Source organism: Pyrgilauda ruficollis, unplaced genomic scaffold, assembly GCF_017590135.1.
Source record: "Pyrgilauda ruficollis isolate IOZ18807 unplaced genomic scaffold, ASM1759013v1 scaffold3, whole genome shotgun sequence".
Lineage (NCBI taxonomy): Eukaryota > Metazoa > Chordata > Aves > Passeriformes > Passeridae > Pyrgilauda > Pyrgilauda ruficollis.
In genome coordinates, this window is record NW_024524377.1 from 7,297,464 (window position 1) to 7,321,744 (window position 24,281).

Sequence of the window (24,281 nt, forward strand, 5' to 3'; positions counted from 1 at the left end):
TATTTTTGTTACGTTGGGGTTTTTTTGTAAAAAACTCTTTCCTATTCTGAAAACTGCTGTTGGATTTCTTGGAAGTGGTTCTTGTCCATCTTAGCTCTCAAGTGGCCTCCAAATTTGGGTTTAAAATTTGGTGAATTGTGCACAGCTTTCCCTTTAGGTAGGAGCATAGTGCTAAGGCCAAAATTAGATGCTTGCTGCAAGTAAGCTGTCTGGATTTCATGTGTATCTCCATCTAGTTACGAGAAGATGCTTTTGAAAACTTTTTTTTGCATTATTTGTGAAATTATGTGAAAGGCAAATTAAGCGTAATTTGCAATAACTTTGTTTCTTTTACTTCTGTCTTTCCAGGAAAGCATTGCATGTGGTCTGTGTAGTTGGGGATCATAGCAAACTGTGAAGGTTTCTCCTGCTCTTTTAGCTTTTCAACTTTTTAAGGTGAAACCAGCCAGTTAATTGCTGTTTCCATGTGGGTAACAGAGCCCCATGACAGATGTACACTTGCAAAGTGTGCATTTTTCCAGTTACAGTGTGGATTTAACTCCTGTAACTCGTTCCACTTTGCCAGTTATCCAGTGAACATCAAAAATTGGTGCCTCGAGAATGAGGTAGGAAGAACATTTTAACTTAATCTCAACAAAATGCTTGTATGTGAAAATGTTTACCTGCCTGGATCATCTATCTGCTGATCCTATTGCTTTTGTCCCAGGAAGCTTTGCTAGGTAGATTATCACTGCTCATGCTATCTCTGACCTTCCCCATTAACAGCAGGACCTTTTCTTGTGACTACTGTTGTCTGTTCCTGAAATGTAGCAGGGATGACAGAGCCAACTGCAATGGAAAGAGAGTTTTATGAACTCTCTTTTTAAAATGTATTATTTCAGTATCTGGCAGATCAGCCCAAGCAGAGTTAACCTAGCAGCTGTGTGCAGGGACTGCCTTGGCAGGCACAGAGCACATCTTGGAGCTCGAGGCACACTGACGAGCTTGTCTTGTGCAGGTGAGCCAGAGGAAAGCGTTGGCTGTGGCCAAACACACAGCAGAGCCAGCAGAGCAAGGCTGCAGTCCCAGAGCACTGCAGCTCAGGATGTCTTCCTGTATCACTCTCCCTGCCACTGAAATTCCTTTGTTCATCTTGGTTCAGCAACTGAGAAACGCTTTCTAACGTTGCCTAAAGATGACACAGAAGGAAGTTGTCTGAATTCCCTGTGCTTGTCACACAATGGCCCGACAGGGCTCTAATCCACATGTCCTTGTGCCCCTGTTCTGCCCATCCCAGGTGCCTCTGACTTGTGTTTGCCTGCAGAGCTCTGTGGGGAGACACAACGTGCAATGAAAATCCCCACACAGGGCTGCTCTAGAAAGAATGCAAAGAGAGGAAGCAAGTGGAATGGGAGCTGGGAAACTTGGAGCACAGGCCTTGGTGTGAAATCCAAGTACAACACACCTGGATGTCACCAGTAAAAGCAGTTGCCTTTGTAAGCAGTTGCTTTGCTGCTGCCCTGAGTCCATGCTGCTCCTGCCTGGCAGGCTCCCACCTGCTGCCCCAGCAGAGCTGTTTCCTAGGACAGGGACGTGTCCCTAAGGATCTCACTCAATCTGTCCCCTGAGAGACCCTTGGCAGTGTAGGACAGAAAGTGCTGTGAGCTGCTTTGTTCTGTGGGTGGCCCCTGGGGCCAGAATAGCACTGCCATGGGTACGGACCATGGGAAGCCTGGAGAGCCTCAAGTTCCTGCTTGAGCAAAGGATTGTGGCTCTGGCTGCTGTGTTCTGGTGCTTCCTGGTGATACAGTGTTATAAAAGGACTTTGTGATTCTGACTTTCTGAAGGGTCAAATGCAGAGGAGAAACTTGTTTGTTTTGTTGATTGGTTTTGTTTGTTTATTTGTTTTGTTGGCTGCCTTTTGGTTGCTTTTGAACAACTTACCTAGACTGGCCTTCCTAATGCTGTGTTTTCTACAACAAGAATATTTTCTCTGACTGGTTGTAGAACAAATGTAAAACGTGAAACAAAGACAAATTGGAAAGGAATTTGGGTTGTTTTGGAGGAAAACAGCTTCAGACAGTGGTAGTACAGAGTATTTGTAGGTAAGGAGAGATGGTGCCATGCCCAGACAGGTAAGGATGGGGTGAAGCTGCATGAGGGCAGACAGGTTTTGAGAAGAGATACACAAGAGGGTAAGGAGATGAGGCAGGGAAGAAGGACAGCAGAGATGGGATGGGTGGTGGAGCTGGAGAGGAGAACAGATGGAAAGCTTCTGTTCCTGCAGGCTGGGCTGTGCAGGAAAAGGGAAAAGCAGCTCTGTGTGGTCCTTGTTTTGGAGAAGGCAAGAAAGTGAGGAAGATGAAAGCAGGAGGTAAGGAGGTTTTAAAAGCTGTCAAAGACAGCTATATCATACTATCATGATAATCTCTGACTGAAACTTGTAGTGATGACTGTGGTCTTGATGCTGAGTTCAACACTGATAATGGTGTGACACAGAAGGAGAAATTTAATTTTGTTTAACGTTTTGTATCTATATTTAATATGGTAGTTTTCACCTTCCTGAATAAATAAGAGAAGAAGCATCAGTCTTCAAAAACTCAGCATAAACTTTGTTGGCACCCCAATCCTATAAACACCAGCATAATCAACCAGGGGATCTGAGGGCCTGCTGTCTGATGCAGCTCTAAAAGAGGCTGCCCCGACAAGCCATGGACTATAATTAATAAATACATTCTTCATCTGTAGCAAACATGTTCTGTTATCTGTAGGTATCTGGCATGTGATAACACCAATTATATTTTCCTCAGAGTGCAGCTGTAAGTGGCCGCAGAAGATAAAAAGTGATGAGGCTCCCCGGGACGCAGAGGTGGAAATGATGCAGTCAGAGGGAAAAGGCAACCCCGACCGCCCTCTGGTGGGTCTCCAGCAGGAGCTCGCAGGGCCCGGGATGCAGAATTCCACTGCGGGAGGGAGGTCAAGGCCACCTTCTCCCCTGCTGCCCTGCAGAGGTATGAGAGCAATGCAACAGCCGTGGTGTAACTGAAGCCTAAATACAAAGGGATGGGTAATCTGGAGCAGTTTTCCATGCAGGATTTAGTGCTGAGTTTGTGTCCTGCTGTAGGTTGCTGTTAATCATACAGTGTATTACACTGTGATTTGCAGCTTGGGTGCCCTTTGGCACAAACACTGCTGTGAGTTGGACTCGGAGGTTTCTGAGCTAACAGTATTTTTTTTCTTATTTATTTATTTTTAATAACTTCTTGGATGTGCTGCCAGCTGCATGGTCAGTAGGAATGATCTGTGGCCACTTGTGCAAGCTGCAGTCCTGTGTAGGAGATGGCAAAGTCACCCTGCCCCAGTTCTGCTTCGAATGAGGTGTTTCTGAGGTGTGTGCTCTCTGGTGTCAGAGAGGCCAAGTCTCGTGATGGTTGTTCCTGGGGCCAAAAGGATAGACTCCATTTCCAGTCTCCTTTGTTTTGATCAGATTCCAAGCACAGTGCTGGTGCCTTCTGCCTGCCCACCTCTGATGGCCCTGCAGATTCTGGATGCTCAGAGGGCAGCAGGGAAGAGCTGTGGGCTCTTTGTGCTGCAGCAAGATCCCTCCTGGGCCACATGACAGAGCTGTGCATCCCATCTGCCATTTGCCAACCTGAAGTGAGTGTTGCAACAGCCACAGCAGCGTTCCCACTCATGTGTGACATTCCCTGTACTCTGCCACGGATTGTGTTTGCCACTGAGGTCAACCTGCTCACTCTAAGCTGCCTCTGGTGCTCCTGCTGCTGTTCAGAGTGGCTCTTCCCCCAGTCTGACCACATTGGGGCTGCCTGGAGCTGTGCAGGACCTGCCACTGACCTGCTCCTTGCTTTCTTCAGGTGATTCATCACTGCTTCCCAGCAGCACAGCCTCCTCTTCTTCCAGTGGCTCCCTAATCCTTTCCACCTCCATCTCCCCCGTGCTCTCAGTAATGCTCTTACTGCCCAAGCTGTCAGTGAGGACTCTGACCAGCCCAGAGCCAACGGGAGAACACAGCAGGACTCTGCTTCCCTAGAGAACTCCCATTTCCAGTGGCATCCTGAAGGCTTTGACCAGATTTTAGTTTATTTTAAGGAATGCCAGGCTGGCTTTCTGATTCAGAGCAGGACTGGCCCAACCGGAGGGAGGAGAGCTGCGATGCGGTGGATTGCTGCATTAATACTATTGCTCCATCAAGGAAGCTGTAATCTCTTAAAATGAGAATTAATTTGACAAGATTTGTTTTTCATGAATGTGTTGATTGGCATTAATCTCTTTTAGCTCGGTATCAACTATTCTTTTCCCAGGGATTAGCTTCAGACTGACAGGCCTATAGTAATTCACTCTTTGTAGTTATATACTTTTACAAACAGACAAAATATCAGCCTTCTTTTAGACTTGTTGAATTTCTCCTGTAATCCAAGAACTGTTGAAAACCAGCATCCATGGTTCAGAGATCTCTTGTGTTGAGACTTCTGTAAGCTTTAGAAAAAGCTACAAGGATCTGAGATACAGACATTAATTTAAGCAGCTTTTGTCTAGTGCTGCACCCTGGGTGTGTCTTGGGAGAAAATATCCCCTTGTGGTGGAGCTGAGGCACAGCTATGGTTGATGAAGAGCATGCACAGACCATGATTTGGTTTTAGCATCCTCCTAAATGAAGTGAAAAGCATATTCTTGTGTAGTTTAACACATGATTACATTATAGCTCTGTGCTGTTGCTGAAGTTTGACTCTCTGACACCTCAGAATGAAAGTGAGGAATTAACCTTTGAACCATGTAAAGTGTCAGGAATATTCACAGATGGAGTGAACTCATTTGTGAACTAGGAGTAGCCAAACTATTAGAGGAGATCAGGAATCCTCCTTTCAAAATTTGAAATCATTCTCAGTGTTAAATCTTCCCAAAGAATATCTTTCTTCCTTATAGGTAATTGATCTTTCCTAACCTCTAATTTGTCTCTATGGTTGGTTTTAGCATTCCTCCCCTCTACCTAATACTTTACTGATTATATTTGTCCTGTAAGCCTGGACAGGCCTTTGAACATGTGCTGCCTTTTTCAATTTCAGGGCACTTACTTCAAATATCCAGAAATAATTGCTGGTGATCATTCAATTTCTGTTCAAACTCCTTCTCCCTGCTGATGTAGTTACTACTATTTTTAGCTTTAAAATGCTAAATACATAGTGCTTAGCTGGGATTTTTCTGTTTTCAACCAACAAATATAATGAATTTGATTACAAGGCAATTTAGTGTTTGCTGGGTTTCAGGTTATTTTTCAATTTGAAAACATTTCCTTTTTCTCTCTTGTGTTGACATCCACCCTGCAGCTTCCTGGGCTGGAGCTAAATGAAGGTGATGATGATAAGTAAAATAAAGTGATGTTTGCCAGCACATATGTGAATGGCAGGACAGATGCCTCCATGCTGGTCCTTGGCAGATGGTCCTGGGGAATTATTGACTCGATCCAGGTAATGTTTCTGCTTTCCCCCTATGTCCAGTTACTGCAGCAGGATGGCTTTGGCACTGTGGTGCTGGAGATTCCCAGTAAACATGCAGGGATCAGGGAGCTGGGTCTGATGGAGATGCTCCTGGAGGGTCACAGGGCAACAGGTTCCTGGTTTGGGGGTGCTGACAGGATTTGTCTGGTTTCAGGGGAGCAGAGGGTGGTGGGCAGCTGTAGGACCCCACCTTTGGGAGCTAATAACCTCGGTGTTGCAACATCCCTCTTTGAGTAGGCAGATCAGGATGTAGAGGGGAAATTAGCTGTTAATAGGGGCAGAGCTGGAGATAAGCAGGGGGAAGAAATCAGAGCTCTGCAAGCCCATGTTTGGGTAAGGTTGCATTTGGCAAACACACTCTCAGCTGGTGGAAGGGTTTATAAATTTGGCCTCCAGGACTGGCTTTCACATGAATCTGCCAGGGTCAGCAGCTGTGTCGGGGTTACTTTTCCCATCTGAGGAACAACATGTGGGATGCAAGAGCTCTGGTCTTGAGCAACAGAGCTGAGAGTTGGTGCCTCGGGTTAGAGTGGCTTGTGTGGGGTGAGGTGGCAGTCTTTGGTGTCCTGGGCTGACTGAGCTGCCTGAGCAGGTAGACAGGGTTGTGAGCTCAAAAGTGGTCCCTGACATTTTGCCTGAGGATATGAACCTTTCCTTTCTTGTCACCTACCTTTCTATTGGTGTTGATGCTTTGGCATGTGAATCTTTTCACCAGGTATTGGTAACACCCTTGTGCTAAGTTTGTGCCTGAAAATGTCATAACTGTTGATTTTGTGTGTTACCCACTCTGTGGCATGGTACAGGCAGCTGGTCCATTTCCTTCATTGCTTTCATTCTGAACACTCCAGCTCCACAACTCTTCCCCTTCAGCCTCCCTTCTTGCTGGTTCAATCCCTTCAAACTTGTTTAGTCTGCCTGAGCCTGATGGTGAGAAAATTTGGGTGGCTCCTACTGCGGCCATCCACAGTACACAGCCTTCCCACTGGAAGAAGGTGCCACAAAACCTTTATCTCTCGCTTAAAATGCAATTGCACCCATGGTTTCTTTCTGCTCTTCCTATCCATTGATTAAGGATGGAAAGGGTCTCAGTAAATGTTGCTGAGATATCTGCTTCTTCATGTTGTGCAGAGTCCTCTAAGTCCTCACCAACACTCCCAGCCTCCTGGGATGTACACTGGCAGGGATGGCACTGCTTCTTTACAGGTGGCTCCATAATTAGGTGTCCCTAGAAATATCAGCTTAATTACATTTTATATATTGGCTCTAGAGAGGCAGGAACTGTGTCCCTTGAAGGACGATCTTCTGTTATCCAGAAATGTGTGGTTTTTTGCAGTGACTGAAGAGCTCTCAGGCAGCGTGGGTTGCCTTTCAGATTGGGTTGAGCACCCACCGTCAGCGATGCTTCTCGTCCCACCATTTGTATTCCTGCCCTTTCCTCTTCTGTCTCCAGCCAACACTGCTTTGTCCTTTTGTCTCTAAAAACTGCAGAGACTCTTGCTTAGCTTTGATATGAACCATGCCCCCACCAGTCACTTTTCCTTTTTTCCCCATCTTCCTTACAGAGCGAGTGGCAAGTCCTCTCTGGCTGGCTTGTCCAGGAATTCTTCAACCACTGCATCAACGCTTTTCTTCCAAAGCACTGATTTTCCTGTAGCAAGGTGAGCAGCATTCTCTTTGAAGGAACCTCTCCTGCTGCAGGACAGCGATGTGGAACACAGCAGCAAGCAAGAGGTGCACTTCCCCCACTGAAATATCCTTTTCATGTCTCACAGCCATTCCCCTGAGCAGGGACATCTCTGGATCCAATGAATGGAAAAGCAAACTGTTGCGTGGCTGTATGGGAACTCTAAATCCAATTATTAGATTGCCACAATCTGTGGAAAGAAAGGAAAATAAAGCACAAACCATGAAATAGCCTCCACTTGCAGACTGAGTGTTTGTGCCATTGTTGTAATCCCTTGGGTCAGCACACACCCAAGATGTTCCTTCACCTCCAGGTGTTTGAAGAGGCTAATATTTGGAAGGACAAGTTCTGCTGAGTGTAAGAGTTCAGTCTGGTTTGCATGTCCCAGAAGACAGTAATTCTGGAGTCATTTCGGTGTAGCATCCCTGGGTGCTGGGTGTGAGAGAGAGTCGGTCACATCCCCAGGTAGGTGTTTCAGGCAGGTTAAAAGAATTGCTCCTTGGAGATCCCTCTCTGTCTGCCTTGACTGCACAGGGAGTTGCAGAGAGATAATTAGATTTCAGATGTAGTCTACCCTAAATAAGGAACAGAAGCAGCAGTGGGTTTCTGTGGGTTTGCTTTTCGCTTTGGCCTCTTTTTATTGGTAAAAATTAGAAAGTGGGAATTTTACAGAGACTTCTTGGATTTGGTCCAGAAACACTAGATTTGCTGTTCTCTAGGAAAAGGAACCCCTTTCTTATAGGTGTTGTTTTTTCTCTCTGCTTGGGGGGGGAAAAAAAAAAAAAAAGTAAAGTAGTTTGCGGGTGGGTGTCCCTGCAGCACCTGGGTTTATCTGCTTGGACCGCAGGACATTAATCCCAGAGGAACCAGGTGCTGGCTGGAGAGCTGAGTGTTTTTTGCTTCTGGGGATGGCTGTGGGCTGCCAGAGAGGAGTCAGCCGGTGGTATCTGGGCTCCCTGTGGGCAGAACCGCCGCTAATCTGCAGACGAATGTGTTTCAACAGGAAAAACAAATCCTGTCCGTACCTGCGCCCGCTTGCTCCTGCCGGAGCCAAATCGCAGCGCTGGCTCGTAGGCTCCGGGCACCGGCAGCGCCCAGGCAGCGTCACTCCCTGGGTCGGAGGCTCTTGTGCAAGCCCCGAGCAGCCGGGGGGGGTCCGAGAGGAGGCTCCGGGCGGCAGCGCCAGCCCGTGCGCGGTTTTGCAACGCGATCTCTGCTCACGCGTCCCGAGGCGCTCCCGGCCCCGCTCTGCTCCCCCTGCCCGGCTCTGCTCCCCCTGCCCGGCTCTGCTCCCCCTGCCCGGCTCTGCCCCCCCTGCCCGGCTCTGCCCTCCCGGCCCCGCTCTGCTCCCCCTGCCCGGCTCTGCTCCCCCTGCCCGGCTCTGCTCCCCCTGCCCGGCTCTGCTCCCCCTGCCCGGCTCTGCTCCCCCTGCCCGGCTCTGCTCCCCCTGCCCGGCTCTGCTCCCCCTGCCCGGCTCTGCTCCCCCTGCCCGGCTCTGCTCCCCCTGCCCGGCTCTGCTCCCCCTGCCCGGCTCTGCTCCCCCTGCCCGGCTCTGCTCCCCCTGCCCGGCTCTGCTCCCCCTGCCCGGCTCTGCTCCCCCTGCCCGGCTCTGCTCCCCCTGCCCGGCTCTGCTCCCCCTGCCCGGCTCTGCTCCCCCTGCCCGGCTCTGCTCCCCCTGCCCGGCTCTGCTCCCCCTGCCCGGCTCTGCTCCCCCTGCCCGGCTCTGCTCCCCCTGCCCGGCTCTGCTCCCCCTGCCCGGCTCTGCTCCCCCTGCCCGGCTCTGCTCCCCCTGCCCGGCTCTGCTCCCCCTGCCCGGCTCTGCTCCCCCTGCCCGGCTCTGCTCCCCCTGCCCGGCTCTGCTCCCCCTGCCCGGCTCTGCTCCCCCTGCCCGGCTCTGCCCTCCCGGCCCCGCTCTGCTCCCCCGGCCCCGCGCTGCCCCCAGCCCCCCCGCCACCCGCGGCCGCCCCGCTGTTTGTTTGTCTCCTGTGCGTTTGTGAGTTCCGCCAAAACTCGGCGTTTCAGCACAAATGCTTGTTGACGTCACGGTCACAGGCGGGGGAGCCCCGGCACAGGTTTGGGGACCGCGAGTGGCAGCGGGAGGGAGCGCACAGGGCAAACCCACGCTGTGCCCCGCTCTGCCAAGGGACTCTTGATCCTCTGGGGCTCGGCAGAGAACTCCAAATCTAGACTAAAAAAAAAGCCAGAAAAAGAGATATTTAAGGCATCCTTTTCACAAGCTGACCGATTGATTTTGTGTTTCTGCTTCTTTGGCTTTTGGTTGCAAATCAGGCCACTTGTCATGAATTTTGGGAATGGAAATAAACCTGGAAGCCCCAGGACCCAGAGGGGCATTCACTGTTATGGGATAAGTGTTTGCAAATGACAGCTGGTACGCTGCACTCAGCGTGGTGGGGGGCGCAGGGGAGGAGAAGCCACTGCTGCTATTTGCCAGCACTCTCAGGGAAGAAATGCTTGCTAGACAGACTGGTTTGTGACATAAATGTAAAACAACAGCAGAAAAGAAACCCAAAAGAGCCATCTAAAACCTAAGAAAAGCCACTTGCTGTTGGTCTTTTCTTGCAAGTTGATATATTGTCTTTTCTCTAATGATGGAAACAAAATCTTTCAGCTCAAGTTTTTCCTACTGGACAGTGTCTATGCAATAAACTATTTCCATTTTGGACCTGGAAAGTTAAAATTGGCTTACCTGTCAGAGAAGAGGCAGATCTTGGCCATGATGCTTCCACTCCCATCCAGACTTCCTCAATGTTTGGAGCAGACTGATCTGAGATTTTTCATCATACATGGCTCCAGATACAAGGCTTTGCTCTAGCTCCTCCAAGACTCTTTTTGGATCTCCCATTTGGCTGGGCACCATCTCTGACAAGATCTTCGGGAGTAGAGCCTGGACTTGTAGCTCCTGTTTAGAAAAAAAAACCAAACAAAACACTCCAGGGCAGAGAGTGTGCAGTCAAGGTGCTCTGCTGTCCTGCAGCCTCTTCTGTGCTGACTTTCTCCAGCTGAGTGGGAGATGCTTCTTCCCTTCCTCTTCAGGTGTAACCTCAGCTACTGGCAATACCCTCATTTTCTTTGGTTTGGGGTTGTTTGGTTTTTCCCTCCTTATTTGAGAATTTGTGTCCTTTTTCCCTGTGACATTGTCTTTTGCTCATTCTTAATATTTCTGTCTTTTCTCAGAGCAGTTGAAGGAGTCAAACTGTGGGTGAGTCTGTGCCATCCTGGCCACGGCACCAGTGCTTTGGATGCAGCCATAAATCCTGAGACTTGGAAGGAGCTCATCTACTGACAGCAACGCACTCGTGGGTCTGCTTGATGCAAATGATTTGTGATGTATCACTGGGCTGGGCTGCCAAGATGTAGGTTAGGGGCAGATGAACTGGAAATCACTGCAGAAAGATGAGGATGCAGTAGTTAGCCACCTCCATCCTTTCAGTGTCCATGGCACAAAGCAGGAAAATAAGAGAGACGGATTCAGCTGCCAGCAGCTCCCACAATGAAGGGCTGTGGCAAAGGCTGTCCCTGGTTGCTGGGGGTCTCTGTGCTCAGGGCTCAGGCACATGGGCACAAGTGGTACCAGTGGTGGCTGTGCTGTCCCTGGAGCTGCACATTTCCAGGGCTGTGTCTCCTCTGTTCATCCCCTGGACAGGACACTGGCAGTCTCTGCCCTCTTTCAGTCATGCCTGAGTCGTTTATGGCCACAAATTGGTGCCAATATGAGATTCACTGGTACTTGCTGGCATCCTTAAAAACTGTTTTAAGAGGGGCTCAGACTTGTGTTCCTCTGCACTGCAAACAAAATCGGCTTTTGCTAAGTTTCCAGGAAGGGCCCTTTTCCACAGGGGCTGCTGCTCCTTGGGTACCTTTCCATGGGGATTGCATTGGAGCATTCCTCAGGGCTGGGGAGATGCAGGCCTCCCTGTTCTTGCAGAAGTTATGGGAAGGGGAAGGGGAAACAGAGAGACAAACCACCCGGTGCTGTGGCCACCGTGGGCTGTCTGCTTTGGGAAATAAACAGAAGGCAAGTTCCTTCTGTGTACCACGGTCCACTAAACTTGCATCTCATACCAGTTTAGTGCCTGCTGGCTGCTGATGTCAATTTGGAGGGAAAAACCTGTTGTGGGATGTTACTTCAGGTTGTGCAATGAAGTATGTGACTAGCTGGCAATTAATGAAATGGCAGATAAGGGTTTTTTGGGCTGAGATCACCCATATTTTGTTCTGTGTGTGGATTGCTCTGCTCTGTGACTGCCCTGCTGCAGATGGCAGCTACTCATAACCTCTTCCTCCCAGGGCTCTGCAGTAGCAGATATGGTAATTCCCAGGGTAGGTGTGTGACTGGAAAACACACCAGCTGCCATGGGAGCCTTCTTTCCTGTGTGTGTGGTCAAGTGCAACCCATGGCCCTGGAGGCTTCTCACAGGTTTCAGAAAGTTTGTACTGGTAGGGTGTGTTCAGGAGAGCACACAGCAGTGTATTTATGGAGGAAAACTCATAGCAGAATGAGAACTCCAGTGCAGCTCCTTGATGTAGCTGGACATCTCCAAAGAGGCACTTGCTAGCTGGTCATCATTTCACTTTCCCTTGGTTCCCCTGATTTTCTTACTGACTCGTTCCTTGCAAAATTCCATGTGCTTTGCTCCTCCAGCTAGCAGCTCTAGGCTGCCTCATGCTCACTGTCAGCAATCCTTTATTTCACCACAAAGCAGGGGCTGCAGGTGTGGCCCTGTGTCTCTGGTGCCTTCTTTGCTGTATTCTTGCTATTTGTATTCTTTAGTAATTGCCAGGGAATCTCGAGAGGGGTTTAGAATAAAACCCAGTGACAAGTTAGTGTGCTTAGCAGTGTGACAGCAGGCAGTGTCTTGTCCCACCTTTTCCAGCTTGGAAAAGGTTCCAAAGGAAGAAATCTGGGTTGCTGGTAGCTTTTGGTGGGCTATGATGGTGGTTGGAAATGTCCCTGTGGGAGGAGGCAGTTTAAAGAGTGATTTAAGGGCTTTAAGGTGTTGGGAGGGAAGCTGGGGAAGGGCAGGACCATGTGCACAAGGGAATGCCCGTCTGCATGGAGGCTACAGGGAGGGGATGCATTGCAGGGGACCAATGCCCCTGGTGGGAATGGGGCTGAGCTGGGGGGATGCCATGGGATGCAGGGGAGGGATGCAGGACCTGGGCACATCCCGCAGTGCACAGGGGTGACAGCTGCTGGGGTGTTTAGAAGCCAGCTCAGGGGTACTGCTCCTCAAATGGGGCTTGTGACCACATTCCAAGGTGTGGCTGCTGTGCCAACACGGGGTCAAATGGGTCATCTTGTGTAGTTCAAGTATTTTGTGAACAGTTAAACTGCAATTCCTGCCAGCGTGACTGCTCTTACAATGTGATGGCAATTACAGGAAGTGCAGTGTTTGATGACCAGTATCTCATTTTCTAGAGGGCGACTGAGATTTCTTTTTCACACTCTGATGCAAATTTCTTTAAATTTAAGATCTATTGAGGGGAGAAGAGAACAATTTATCTTATATGAATTGCAAAAACTTGATAAATCCTTTAGGTGTAGTGGTCTGTGTTGATGGTGGTTTGCTGCTACAGACTTTAGGTCTGAAAAAGCTTCCACCATGCAAAGAATTTTTTTTTTTTTTTTTTTTTTTTCTGGACACTGAATCTATGACCCTCACTAGAAACTATGCAAACACACAGGGACAGCCTGACCGTGCAAGGTGGTGCTTTTACCAGCAGCTGCTGCTCGGGGTCAGGCAGATCACAGGCAAGGATCACAGCAGCTCCCTGTGTTCCCTCTCTCCTCCCCACATTCCCGAGCTGCGGTGATTTAAGGTTAACATTCCTTCATTTGTTTGCAGCTATAAAAAAGAGACATCTTGCAGGGAATGGTGAGATGATGTGCAAATTCAGCAACGAGAGAGAGAGAATGTTATATTCCCATTGGTGGTTGTGTCTTTACATATTTTAACAGAGTTGAGGGTGGACAGACATTGTTCTTTTGACGGCTGTGTCCAGCACAAGTAGGTCTTCAGCTCCAGCAGGACCTCTTGGGTAGTACCCCAATACCAATTAGCTAGGAATGATTTGAAGTATTACAAAATTTCACAGGTTCAGACTATTAACAATTTCCAACAGTAACCATCATCTGTGTTTTTTGCCCGGTGTTTCAGAGGGCTGTGCACCCTGAGCTGCTACCTTGTAGGAATTTTGATCTGATTTAACTGTGAGCAGCTGGTTTTTGTCATTGGCTTCAGGATACTGCTCCTGCAAGGGCAACTGAAATTTTTGTACCTCTGCCTTTTTCTATTTTAGTTTCAAAGGACATGTCCCTATATTATTATGAAAAATCATCTTTGGCTAGACTAAACTTTGAAGCTGCAATATTAACCATTTTATATGCCTATGATCAGTGTTTCTGTGGTGAAGACACAGCAACATCCTCTTTCTGTTCTAACCCAGCCTGCTTGCTATTTTTGCATGTGATATTTTGATGCTGCCTCACCTTATTCTAAACCTCGGTGTTCTACTAATTTTCTTTATTTGTGATTCAGTTAGCTTTTGTATTACCAACATAACTTGCTTCAATAACACCTCCAAGTTATTTTGAACTTGAGTTGTGGGGTTTTTTTCACTCTCTCTAACAAATTATTTTGTTTGTCTACTTTGGCACTAAATAAGGCCTGGTTTTCTTTCTTTTTAAGGACACCGACTTACTGATTTCTACATGAAAATTTCACCAGCATTAAGACTACTTGTTAGTATGCACAGCTACAGCAGAGGATGTTTTATTTTTTGACAGCTCCAGCTTCGTTAACATCTCTGTAAACTGTGGAAAGAAAGCTGCCATTTTAGTACATAAGTGGGCTGTACTACAAACAGACACATTTCCGAAGCAGGAACCAATCCACAAAATATTGCAAATTTGCATGCAATTAGAAATGAGATTGACTATCATATCTTTAATTAAATATGCTAAGTGAGTTGATCAAAAAATGGCCAAGCTGATGAAATGAAAGTATCCTTGATCTACATCTAAATATACATTTTTCAAAGGAAGTCGTAGCCTTTTATCATGCCTTCATATTCCAATAGCTGGCATTGATTTCAGCCTGTCAGCTTGAATCTACTGGAGTTGATAAGGAGTCTTTGATAATGTGATGATATTTTTTTAGAATAAAGCTATTTTTTCCCCCAGAGGTATATGGATTTGGGGTCACCTTGTTGGGTTTGCCCTTTTGTATTCAATGAGTTACCCAGAATCTCCTCCTCCTGCTTATTTATTTAGTTTTGTGATTTTGTCAAGGTTATCAGCTAGACATTTTATCAGGGTCTATTTTCTCTGTGCCTCTAGCTTCTGAAAACTGAGATTTAACTTTGTCTGGCAGCTAGGACCTACTGCACAACCACTGGCAGCTCTGCAAACCTTGTCAGCTCACCAGAGGGGCTGTGGGGAAGGGAAGCTGCCTCTTTCTTTGACCCAGAAGAATGTCCTGTGCATTACCTTGCAATCCACTGTCACCATTTGTTATGTGCTTTCATCCACCATCAGCTCCTTGCCCACCTGCACCGTGAAGCACTGATGGGATATTTTCTTCCACCTTTTACTGCACCCCCTCTCAGACTGGCCAAGGCTCTCTCCTTAAACCCAGGTACCAGTTTTTCTTCATCTGCTTGTCTGCCTTGGTGTGCATACATCCACCCAGCAAACAAGGGCAGTTTACTTCACAAAGAAATATGGTTTTACTTACTACAAGCCATTTAAAACCATTTATTTGACTTTTAAATGATCCTCAGCATTGAACTCTCATCTGCTTTGCAGATGGAAAGCAGCTCTTACCAAACAGGCTTTGTTGTCTGGGATATCCCCAGCCCACACTCAAACCATTCTGACGTTCTTCTGACCACTTTCATTTTCTGTTGTCCCCAAGGCTTAGCCAAGCTCCCTGGATTTCCCAAGCAGGTGGTAATTGCTATTCTGGAGCTTTCTGAGCTGGCATTACATGGACCAACCTCAGGCTCTCTGAATCTGCCTGGGCATGAAGTGTGGCAGTGTGCTCTTCTGCAGGGACAGTTAGTTCTCACCAAAACCTTCTAGAGGGTTATGTCTGTGTGAAAGAGGCTTCACAAATGCCATTCCAGGTGTGATGTTGTAGGAGACCAGCAGAGATGGTGTGTTTCCATCAAGCTTGTCGGAAGCCATGTACAATTTGAAAACTGCATCAGTGCTGTTAGCTGAAAATAGGCTGGTGTTGCTCCATCACTGGCTCTAAAGTTGAAAAACAACTGCTGCCACTCCTGAAGTGACATTGGAGAGGCCATATCATGTGCAGCATCCCTTCCTTATCAAAGAGGACCCACAGAGAGAAGCTGAGGAGGGACCTGTCTCCACTTGTGTAAAACAGTGTGATGTACCAGCATTACAAAGGTCACATTTTTCTTAATGCTTACACACAGCACCACATTCCCTCAAAGAAATTGGTCTCTTAAAGTTTGCTTTGCGTTTTAAACAAATTTCTGGCAAAACTTCTGGTGTATCTCTGAGATTTCTGGTGTCTCTCTGTGTCCATAAATGGATCCCCTCCAAGTTCAGTTCTTCATAGGCACCAGCTGATATGTATAGATAACTACAAATTTCATGGTTAGAGTTATTCAGTAATAACCAGGTTTGCTAAGTTAACTTTGGGTAAGACTTAGCACTGAAGACCTTTGCCCTTCTGTTTTTAGGTAGTCAGTGCTGTCATGGGGATTGGAGATCCTTCATCACAGTTTGTTTCTTTTTGGATAAACCAGACACACAGAGGCACCTCCTTCACACACACACCGAGTTCTCTTAAAATGACAACAAGGCCATGACTTTACAAAGTCTGTTCAAGTTACTGCTTTGGGGCTAAGCAGTGTTTTTGGCTCAGGGCATGGGATAAATTTAACACAGAGAGTGCTTGGAACAGACTTTTCCTCTGTTCTTCCAGTGATGAGCAGGCATGGCCAGCCAGCCCCAGCTTACCAGGATAAACAGCATCCCCTTGGAAACAAGCAGTCCTGCTTTTTTTGCCCCCTTTACTGTTTTTAAAAAGAGCAATATCTGAAACTTCAGATTTTTGTCTGATTTGCCCATTTCATGCCCATTCTGTGACAGCCACAGGGTATGGTGCAAAGGGCTGATGCCAAGCAAGAGGAATCAGACTTCTTTATAGCCTTGCAGGTGCCTCAGGTACCCGTTTTGGCAAGACATTTTCCTTCAGAATCCTTTTGGGTTTAGCACCAATGCCTTGGATGTGCCATAGCAGAGAAGTTCCCCATTTTAATCTCTTGTACTCTTTCTTTGTTGATTTTTTTTTTCCTACACCAGACATTACTTCATGTACTTTTATTCTGTCTCCTTTGCTTTTCTCTGAAGATAATAATCCAAATAATTTCAATCTTTTGGGAATTGCCATACCCTTGATCCTACTTGCTGCTCTTTGAATCCTCTGAAGTTCCCAGTCTCTGAGATGGTTGGAGATGGCTGGACCACAGCAGTCTGCTTGAAGTTGTACCACAGATCTGTGTCAAGATACTGTATCTTTTTATTGTTCTTCAACCTATTTTATCTGTTTGCTTACTTTATCTGCACACAAAACCCAAAGCTGGGTGGCACCTGGTGGCAAAGGCTGTGATGTAGGTTACTTCTTCAACATTCATGGCATATTTGTGCAAACTACTTCTAAAGACCTTTATTGACTCCACAACCCCATAGGCCATTCCAGTGGTTTGTGATTTTTGCTATTAGAAAAACAGAAAAATATCTAACCTAAAGGGAAAAATTTATGTCTTACATACCTCCCAAGGGCAGGGAAACCAGCTTTCTCCACTTGGCTATGTGATGTCCTCTTACATGTTTGAAGACCCACATCATGTTTCCCCTTTGGCATTCTGCTTGGGAACATGTGCCTTTTGGGTCAGACCTCTTGGCATTCCTACTGACCTTTCCAGCTGGGCCATATCTTTCCTGCCCAGCTGAACTCTCAGCTGTCCTTGCAGACTGAATGGAAGTGATTCCCTTGGGTCCCACGAGGTTTAAGCCAGGTCACACCTAACAGCATGATGTGCACATCAGCTGATGTCCAGCTTGTGAACAGCTGCACTGCCCTACTAAACCACCTTCTGCAATATTGCTGTCCTTTAGCACAGCCATAGACTCAGCTCTTTTCTCCATCCTTACTGAGCTGAACTCCATCGTCTTCTTCTCCATCCTCATCCAGAGGAGGCTGGACCTGGATCTGGACCTGCTTGGTGCAATTTGAAAATTTACCTGTCCTCATCCTCCTGTTGAATAGTCTGGTACAAGTCCTAATCAACTCCATTCAATGCAACTTTGTGTTTTGAAAGAATAATCAGTCATCACTACTTTCAAGTAGCATTTAATCTGCTTGCTTTCGCCTTATGACAGGTTTCATCCAGTTCACTTCTCATTTTATGAGAAAGGCACACCAGAAAACAACTTATCAACAATTTTACCTTCTTGCCTTTCCCTATCAAGGCCTCCCTTCTTTAGGTGTACCTTGGCCATTTGTCATTTGTAATGGATCTTAGCAGTCTGCCTTTTCTTCTAAATTCAGAACTTCATGCAGACACAATGAACTTTGTTGGACATTGTATTGTCTGTTCATCGGGCATTTCTGGAGGCCTCTGAGGTTTTGCTTAGGCTCCACTGGGGCCTGATTAACTTAATAAATTTATGTCAGCCCTGTTGGTTCACCTTCTGACGGTCACAAATAGGCTCTATGTAATTTGGAGAATGGTTAATAGCCTGTCTTGCTCCAATATTTCCTTATTTTGACACAGTTTTTAAGCATAGTACCAGAGGAAACCAGTAATGGGAGGGCAACATTATGATTTTTATTATGTTTTTACGCAAAACCCAAAAACTTTTTTTTTTTTTCTGTGTTGAGCAATTAGCTTACAGAGTTCCAATTCCAGCCTTTTAGAATCTCTCCCTGGTCTTCAAGGTCCATTTGTGCTCTTCTCAGTCCCCCTTCCTTCACTGCCAACTAAATTAGAGATTTTACTGGCTTTCACAGACTCAGATTTCTATACTCTGCTAGCATTTCTATATATTGTTTGTTGGCTCAGACAATGTATGGAAACATCCCATTCCGCATAATGGCTTGATCTTTGTAACCCTGGGAATGTACAACCTCTTGGGCTTAAATATATGGTATTATAGAGTGGCTTGGGTAGGAAAGGACCTTAAATGTCATCTAGTTCTGAGACCCCTGCCTATATATAAATATATATGTATACTTATATATAAATATATAAACAAATATATAAATATAAATATTTATAAGCTTAAATATATGTTTCTGTGTTTGAACTTTTGTTTGGTAAGTATCAATCTCCCATCCTTGCCACTGCATCAGAGCCTGGTGTCCTACCTGCCCTGCACATCTTTCGTCTTGCTTTTAATCAGGTCAATGTTAGACTTGTAAAGAGATGTGAATCTGAATTTAAAATGATGTTCTTGGCTTGCACAAACTCTGAGCACATGCAAGCTGGTGTGATGCAGCCTACAACAGGATAAAGTAAACCAAGAGCATTGACACAAAGTAAGTACGAAGTAGCTGGTTACTCATCCCTGAGTAACCTCCCCACCCCGACAAGACGACAGCTAATGGTTCAGCTAATGCTGTCTTTCAAATTAGATCCACTATAATATTTCAAATTAAAGAACTCAGCTGCAGTGGGACAGACACATGGGAAAGATTAAGATGAATTAAGTAAAGGTGTGACATTAAATTGCAAGAGTCAAAGCCCACCAAATCCCTGTGTGGATGTTCTCTCTTTTACAGATAAAATATCCCTCACTTCCTTTACATTTATTTCTGAAAAGCTTAATCCTAAAGTGTTCACACTGGGGTTTAAGGCCCTCTTGCTTTCCTATCTGCAGTTAATTCAACTTAAATGTCTTAGGTAGGCTGCCAATCTAAGTTAAGATTGCTAATCTAAGATGGTTTTCTGCTCTACTTATAACTTGTGTTTTAAGGCAGAGAAATGGGTTCTTTAAGTTCTGTCTCGTGTCATCTGACAATTTGTGTTAGGCAAGTGCTGCATTATCATCATTTTTGTTGCTTTTTCTGTCTATTAGACATCTCAGCATGGGACATTAAACATCCTCTCTTCTTTTAGTCTAGAGATTTATAATGCTAATTTTACAGGAATGCCAGGTGGGACCAAGCCAGACGTATTACAGATATCTGAATGTCTCGTGTCTACACAATCCCCCTCTGACTGATGCTGCCTTGCTATCTTTCTTTTTTCAGACAGATGTCTCTCATCAGACTTCTCTTTTTTTTTTTTTTCTTTTTTTTTTTTTTCTGGGATTTTTGTGCTGTCTTGACCTCAAGTTTTAAAGCACTTCAGGCTGCTGTGTTATCACAAAATAAATGACAGAGTCAGGCCAGGCATGTTTGTGACATTAGAAACTGATCTGTTGTGAAGAATACTTCATGGCTCAGGTGGAACAGTGCTCTCCTGCAAACAGTTTTAGGAACAGAACAGATTCTGGGAATAAGGAAGAGATCTGGGTGACTTGCATGCACCCTCTAACCAATATTGACTGTAAGTAATTATTTTTGTTTGCAAACATCGGATGCCCAGGTGTTTTGAGCCATTGCATGCCACCACATTTCCGTGCATCAGCAATGTCAGGATGAGCACACTGTGCCACTCTGTGGCATTGCCATTGATTCCTGATCTGCCAGCAATATAGGGCAAGGCAGACTATTGAGTCAGGCTTATGTGGGATCATGAATTGAAAGCTTGCTATAAAAAACATTAAATAATTAAAACACAAATTCCACCAGGGATACTGAAATGAAGAGAAGCAATTTACAGTCAATGTGAGTGGATGCTCAGACAATGGACTCATTACATTTCTGCATTGAATATGTGTGCTAGTTAAAGCCCTGGTGAAATATTCCAATTGAAAAAATGGATGGAAAGTGATTTTCTAGCTTTCAGTAGCAACTGTTCCCTGATTGAATCCACTGCTGAAATGTCAGGCATTCACCAAGGCATTTCTAAAGCACCATGCATTCTGTCACTGACACATACTGGCTACCAACCAGTGACCTTTGTGGACAAGGAAGGAGGGGAGGAGAGAAAGTGAAGAAGAACAATGGGAGTGGGTTGCAGAGAACACACCTGTAATCTCTGAAAGTCAAGTTACTCTCATCTTCCACCAAAGCTGTGAACTTCAACTGTTTGATGATTCCACAAGTACAGAAAGGGTGGGTTTAGCATTGTTTGGGAAGATGAATTGTGTCTGTCCACACCCTAACACCTCATGCTTTCTCTTGGATTTACCTTGGATTAGAACTTTCTGTTTGCAAATACCTTCTTTTGAAAACATAAAATGTTTTTCAAGCAGTGTTCTCCGTATGTAAACTACTGACATGAACTCTTCGCTGATCCTCTTCAGTCTGCTTTTTCAAGACTTAGCATCATTATAAAATACTCAGTAAAAACACTGATTGCTGAAGTGCAGATTGTTTTTCACATTTCCTTTGGCCTGATCCTGTAACCACAAACAGACATAAATAGTCCAACAGATCTTTATTTTTTTGCTCAAGAGAAGCCAACCGTACGTGTTGGAAGGAAGAGACTGTTAACTATGAGTTGTGACATCTGCAGGGGGAAGGGGACAAGGTGGAAATGCTGTATCCTTGTTTTACATGACAAAGGACAGAGAAGCAGCAGGGAACTTCAGCCTGGACAGAGTAGGACAGGTCACACCACTGGAGTCTGTACATCACTCCAAAGGCACAGCAAACAGGTGATGTGGGTGGGTGAAAAGAAGCTGCACTTGATGTTTGCTGTTTTACCTGTCTGTGGTCTAAATGACTGAGCTGTAGGCCCACCCTAACAGTATTTTCAAACAAACAAAAATAAATCTTTGAAAAATGGGAAGGGGAATTATAAAGAGTTACAAGGATAAAGCAAGACCTGGAGAACAGAGTTAAAAATCTTGATACAAAGTCCTTAAACCTGATAGCTAAAATGAATAATTAGAAGCTCAGGCTTGATGAATGCAGACAAATACAAAGGCATAAATTTGAGAGCGAGGCTATGAGGCCAGCTTAAAAGCCTACATAACTGGTGGACTTCTCTCTCAAATTCCCAGACTGGATCTCTCCAGGTCAACAGCTACTTCAGTAGAAGTTACTGGCTTGATGCATGCGTTTCTGAATTAAATCCTTGAGTTTTTCATGCAGGAGGTCAAATGTGTTGGTTCTGCTTGATGTTCTGAAGCTACTTCCTGGTTAAGACTTTTTAAAACACATGTATTCCCCAGTGATTCCCCAAAGCCACTTTTTAATACATAAACTACTTGTGCTTCCTAATTTTTTTTGTTTCTAGATTTATACAGAAAAGAGAAGGAAAAAAAAAATAAAAGGAAGGAGAGTGAAGTGCTTTTTACTTTCCAGTATTTAGCCCTCTTAAAACTGAAAGGTACTGTGCTCCATGCTGCATACACATTGCCTTTTAGAGGGTTTCTCATGGATGGGAAACTCTTGGAATTCAGAAGGGAGAGGAAAGACTATATTAAAGACTATTAATTATTTTACCTAGGGAAAAGCAGAGTTTTTCTGCTATTTACAGAGCAGTGTAAGGAAAAAAAAAATATAGGTCAAAATGCAAATGCTCCTTTAAGCTTCTCAAGCTACTGAGTTTATATATTTCTATTTTTCTATGTGAAAATACTGATATTAATAAATAAACAGCACAGTACTAAATATGTGTCCAAACAGCAATATGAACATCAGTACCACAGCTGGGTGACTTGGTGAGGAAGTGCCATCATTTGAAAATACGTGAGGGAAAGGTCCAGGGGCTGATGTGTCCCTTGACCACTCTGCCCTGGTGCAGGGGACTTCCAGATGAACAAAGCACTGTAAGATTCTTACTGAACTTTACATTTCATAGGTGCTTAATTCCTCTTAAAACAACACAAAAACCTGCACCCTAACCCAAACTGTCATTTGAAAATTGGAACATGCCTTGATTAAGGTTACAGAAGAATGATAAGAGAGTAATGAAGAGTAATGAACAGCACTCAAATATGCTGAGTCTTACTATTTTGCATTAAATACAAGGCAGTCTTTCTTCTTCGTATTACACTGTTAATTGCCAAACAGATATTTTGAAAAGCAGGTTCCAATTGATGTGTCCTTGGAGAAAGACTTGTGCTCACCCTGCAGAAAGCTTTAATTCCTCAGTGTGTTTTAAAATAAGGTTTTAGTACTGAGCTTTCTGACTCAGACTTAATGCAATTCAAAAGATATTTTTTTGACAGGGAAAAATGAGTAAAGTCACCAAGTTAACTGTCTTTGAAGGAAAAAAAAATCAAAGCTGAATAAATGTATGTCTTCCCTCAGTTTCTAAAACTCTTTGAAAAGGAAAAAGTTTCCCATTTTATTCAATAAGCAGGTTAATGACACTTCTTGTATTTGTGTAAAATTGTAGAGGACTGCATGGAATGTAGCTACATTTTATTAACCCCTTCCTCTGTTCATAGAGATTGAGTACTCGACACCATCATCTTGAAATGTACATATTGCAAAAAGTCAGGGCAGACCTTCTTCAGGGTCCTGGTGTCATTAATACTCTCTTAATGCAACTTCTTGCACTGTAACTTGATGGCACAACCTCTGACCTGCGCGAGGGTGCAGAACCTTATTAATGCACCTTGCTGAAGGAACTCGAAACCCTACAGTTCAGCTGACTCACCAGGCAGATGCTTCTCACTTCTCACAGCACCTGAGTGAAGGGCATAAGCCTCATCACGGAGACAGGGTGATCCTGTAGGACAGCCTGGGAATAACTAAGCTTGTAGCAAAAAGCTTTGGGCTTCTGCTGATTGAATGAGTCACAGAGCTAAGCCCAGCGAAGCTGGTAAATTTTACCTAACAGAGCTTATGCAGATCTTGGCTTCAATCCAGCAGAGCACTTAAGCACATGCTTAATTATACGCAAATGACACGGAGCAATTGAGGTACGCACGTGTTTAAGTGCGTTGCTGGGTGAAAGACTTTATTTAGAGAAACGTGGAAAAGTTGGTAACCCCTGGAAGAGGTGAAGTTGAGAGGTGCAAGTGACACCGTGCCACATCCCAGGCTGCAGAGGTGCAGCCAGTTTGGGTGGAGAGCTAGTCCAGGAAAGGCGTTGGGTTTTAAGATTTGGCCTCTAGCGATTCCCCAAACAGTTTATTGTGCAGGGTCATGGCGAACATCACGATAATGGAGATTACAGTGCAGAAAACTCATGTTGGGATTTTCAGATGGATCTGGAGGCCCTCAGAGTCCGAGGGACACCCCGTGTGCAATGGCACTGGCAGTCTGCACTGGGGCCTCACCCCGGAGAAGCGTCACGAGTGGGGAAGCAGATCAGGCTTTGCCTCTTTACACTGAGGGCGGCAGAGCCCTGGAACAGGCTGCCCAGGGCGGCCCTGGAATCTCCCTCTTTGGAGACATTCCAAACCCACCTGGACGCGCTCCTGTGTCACCTGCTCCAGCTGACCCTGCCCGGCCGGGGGGTCGGACGGGATGATCTCCACAGGTCCCTTCCAACCACAACAATTCTGTAACAGTTGAGCCTTCTCCCTGACACGGCCCGCGGCCGCTCCGGCCTCCTCTGCCCCGGGCGGCCCTGCTGCGCACGGAGCCGCTGGCCGGACACCGAGGGGCTCGGGGCCGCCCCCCGCCGGGCCCGATGCCCGAAGGGTCTCTCCCGCCCCGCCTCCGCTCGGGGCCGGCGCGGGCAGCGCTCCCACGGCCGCGGCGGCCTCCTGACCCGCGCGTAACCCGGCACCGCCCGCCCCGGCAGCAGCCGCAGCCCCGGCGCGGCTCCAGGCTCCCGGCTCCCGGCTCGCTTCCCCATCGCCGTCATCCCCATCCTCCTCCTCCTCCCGTCCCGCCGGTCCTCCGGGCGCGTTTCCCGTGGTGCAGCGCGCGCGCGGCGCTCTGGCCGGGTGTCGCTGTCACCGCCCGCGGACGCTCGGCGGAGCAGCAGGAAGGAGCCGCCGTCGCCGCCGCCGCCGCTCCCCCCGGGCC

The 24,281-nt window shown here is 46.3% G+C and overlaps 1 long non-coding RNA gene across 1 annotated transcript; it reads left to right on the forward strand.

Annotated features, from left to right (window-relative positions):
* The first annotated feature begins 2,599 nt into the window (after nucleotides 1–2,599).
* LOC121356632 lies at nucleotides 2,600–7,412 on the forward strand. Its single transcript, XR_005955602.1, has 3 exons — nucleotides 2,600–2,990; nucleotides 5,325–5,465; nucleotides 7,058–7,412. It is a non-coding gene; the product is annotated as an uncharacterized LOC121356632 (long non-coding RNA).
* The last annotated feature ends 16,869 nt before the right edge of the window (nucleotides 7,413–24,281 follow it).